Raw genomic sequence first — 4,185 nt, 5'->3', positions numbered from 1 at the left:
TGGTTTCTTTCTTGACGTCTACTCCAAGTCCCTTGGATCACGTTTGTTCCAAAAACAACTCTCCCGAAGGTTTCATTCCGTTTGATATTCCTTTTCTGCGAAACACTGAAATAGGCAAAAGAAGAAATTTGCACTGGGCCTTGGGTTAGTAGGTTAGTCCCCCAAAAAATATAAAAGTGTATAATAAAGCCCATTGAACATCCAAAACAGATAATATAATAGCATGGAACAATCAAAAATTATAGATACGTTGGAGACGTATCAAGCATCCCCAAGCTTAATTCCTGCTCGTCCTCGAGTAGGTAAATGATAAAAATAGAATTTTTGATGTGGAATGCTACCTAGCATAATTCTTAATTTAATTTTCTTTATTGTGGCATGAATGTTCAGATCCGAAAGATTCAAGACAAAAGTTTAATATTGACATAAAAATAATAATACTTCAAGCATACTAACTAAGCAATCATGTCTTCTCAAAATAACATGGCAAAAGAAAGTTCATGCCTACAAAATCATATAGTTTGGTCATGCTCCATTTTCGTCACACAAGAATGCTCTCATCATGCACAACCCCGATGACAAAACAAGCAATTGTTTCATACTTTAGTAATCTCAAACTTTTTTCAACTTTCACGCAATACATGGGCGTGAGCCATGGATATAACACTATGGGTGGAATAGAATATGATGATGGGGGTTATGTGGAGAAGACAAAAAAAGGATAAAGTCTCACATCGACGAAGCTAATCAAGGGGCCAGGGAGATGCCCATTAATTGATGTCAATGCAAGGAGTAGGGATTGCCATGCAATGGATGCACTAGAGCTATAAATGTATGAAAGCTCAACAAAAGAAACTAAGTGGGTGTGCATCCAACTTGCTTGCTCATGAAGACCTAGGGCATTTGAGGAAGCCCATTGTTGGAATATACAAGCCAAGTTCCATAATGAAAAATTCCCACTAGTATATGTAAGTGACAAAACAAGAGACTCTCTATCATAAAGATCATGGTGCCACTTTGAAGCACAAGTGTGAAAAAACAGGACAATATCATTGTCCCTTTTTATTTCTTTTTTCTTTTCTTTTTCTTTTTTTGGGCCTTCCTTTTTATTTGGCCTTTCCTTTTTTTATTTGGGACAATGCTCTATTAATGATGATCATCGCACTTCTATTTATTTACAACTCAATGATTACAACTCGATACTAGAACAAAATATGACTCTATATGAATGCCTCCAGCGGTGTACCGGGAAGGGCAATGAATCAAGAGTGACATGTATGATAAATTATGCATGGTGGCTTTGCCACAAATGCGATGTCAACTACATGATCATGCAGAGCAATATGACAATGATGAAGCGTGTCATAAATGAAACGGTGGAAAGTTGCATGGCAATATATCTCGGAATGGCTATGGAAATGCCATAATAGGTAGGTATGGTGGCTGTTTTGAGGAAGATATAAGGAGGCTTATGTGTGACAGAGCGTATCATATCACGGGGTTTGGATGCACCGGCGAAGTTTGCACCAACTCTCAAGGTGAGAAAGGGCAATGCACGGTACCGAAGAGGCTATCAATGATGGAAAGATGAAAGTGCGTATAATCCATGGACTCAACATTAGTCATAAAGAACTCACATACTTATGGAAAAAATCTACAATTCATCAAATACCAAGCATTACAAGCATGCTCCCAGGGGGATAGATTGGTAGGAAAATACCATCGCTCGTCCCCGGCCGCCACTCATAAGAAGACAATCAAAGAACACCTCATGTTTCAAATTTGTTAGACAACAGTTACCATACGTGCATGCTACGGGACTTGCAATCTTCAACACAAGTATTAGCAAATTCACAACTACTCAACTAGCACAACTTTAATATCACCATCCTCATATCTCTAAACAATTATCAAGTATCAAACTTCACATAGTATTCAATGCACTTTCTATGATAGTTTTTATTATACCCATCTTGGATGCCTATCATATTAGGACTAATTTTATAACCAAAGCAAATTACCATGCTGTTCTAAAGGACTCTCAAAATAATATAAGTGAAGCATGAGAGATCAATAATTTCTACTAAATAAAACCACCACCGTGCTCTAAAAGATATAAGTGAAGCACTAGAGCAAAATTGTCTAGCTCAAAAGATATAAGTGAAGGACACAGAGTATTCTAATAAATTCCAATTCATGTGTGTCTCTCCCAAAAGGTGTGTACAGCAAGGATGATTGTGGTAAACTAAAAAGCAAAGACTCAAATCATACAAGATGCTCCAAGCAAAACACATATCATGTGCTGAATAAAAATATAGCCTCAAGTAAAGTTACCGATGGAAGAAGACGAAAGAGGGGATGCCTTCCGGGGCATCCCCAAGCTTAGGCTTTTGTTTGTACTTGAATTTTACCTTGGGGTTCCTTGGAAATCCCCAAGCTTAGGCTCTTGCCACTCCTTATTCCATAATCCATTTAATCTTTACCCCAAACTTGAAAACTTCACAACACAAAACTCAACAGAAAATCTCATGAGCTTCGTTAGTATAAGAAAACAAACCACCACTTAAGGTACTGTAATGAACTCATTCTTTATTTATATTGGTGTTAAACCTACTGTATTCCAACTTATCTATTGTTCACACCCTCCGATACTAGCCATAGATGCATTAAAGTAAGCAAACAACACATGAAAAACAGAATCTGTCAAAAACAGAACAGTCTGTAGTAATCTGTAGGTTTCGAATACTTCTGTAACCCCCAAAATTCTGAAATAAATTGGTGGACGTGAGTAATTTGTCTATTAATCATATTCATAAAGAATCAACCTAATCGCACTCTCCAGTAAAAAAGGCAGCAAATCTCGTTAGCGCTAAAGTTTTTGTTTTTTACAGTAAGATCGCTAAAACTTCCCCCAAGTCTTCCCAAAGGTTCTACTTGGCACAAACACAAATTAAAAGCATAAAACCACATCTGAACAGAGGCTAGATGAATTATTTATTACTAAATAGAACCAAAAGCAAGAAACAAAAATAAAATTGGGTTGCCTACGAACATGCGCTATCGTTTAACGCACCTAGCTAGGCATAAAAGCAAAAATAGATCAAGGTATTATCTGTCGGCGTACTGGGAACCAGGGTACCCAGACTTTCATGTCTGCAGCCCACGTCGCGTTCCTGGTATGGCCCGGTAGGGCCCAGCTGATCGGCCAGCTGCTCAAGACCTTCGCGAGGGGGCCAGTCCTCGCGAGGAGAACGACCAAGACCTCCTCAGGGAGCAGCCTCACCTAGGATGCTCCGGAGGCGCGACCAAGACCTCTCCCTAGAGTGGCCTCGGCTAGGCTGCTTCGGGAGGGCGGAGATCTCAAGGCAAGGGCTGCCTCGAGAGGAGGCAGTGACGCAAGCCATGACGAACCATGCCAGCGGGCACCAGCGCGCGCCAGCTGGCGCAGTTTCCATATCGGTGCAAAGGAGGCCGCACAGGCGTAGGTTGCCGAGGGATGAGACAAAGGTTTCCCCTTTGGTGCAACAAGACCGAAGACCACAAGGATGGAAGGAAGGATGTCATTGCCGAGCCCACCACCGCGTCATCGCCTGCCCTCTTTGCAGGTGAAGACCACCTTTTGTCAGGATAGGAGCGTCCTTGTGTTCCCGCTCAAATGGCCGTTGTGGGATTCCCTTCCCGCCTAAACATTTCGGGGGAAGAGGACCCAGGCCGCCTATATAAGTAGCTAGGGTTCCATCATAGAGGGGGATCGACCCATTGGGACTTAGCCCAGCAATGGAGCAAGAACATCCGCCTCCTCGACCTCCTTGAGCTCGCCTCCTAAGCTCAGGAAACCACTATACTTGTTCATACTCGAGCCCTTGCGAGGCCAATCCACTAAAGCAGGACGTAGGGTTTTACACCGCAAGGTGGCCTAAACCTGGGTAAACTCTTGTGTGCTCTACTCGTTTGCTTGCTTGCATTCCATTCCCACCACCAGGAGAAGAGCGAGGCGCTAGGTAGACATGTAGTGGGAGAGATCTTCGTCACGCCCCTGTGTTTGAATCTTAAGGGTTTTGCGGAGCCCGAAATCCGACATTTGGCGTGCCAGGTAGGGGGCGTGTCGAAATCTCGCCTCTCCGACGACCTCGCCTCCCCTCTTCTGCCCTGCGTCGCCATGGCGACACCTGCCTGCTGCATCCG

The sequence above is a fragment of the Triticum dicoccoides genome, chromosome 6A, assembly GCF_002162155.2.
Source record: "Triticum dicoccoides isolate Atlit2015 ecotype Zavitan chromosome 6A, WEW_v2.0, whole genome shotgun sequence".
Lineage (NCBI taxonomy): Eukaryota > Viridiplantae > Streptophyta > Magnoliopsida > Poales > Poaceae > Triticum > Triticum dicoccoides.
The sequence above is the reverse complement of the archived record's forward strand: the minus strand, read 5'-3'. Positions refer to the sequence as shown.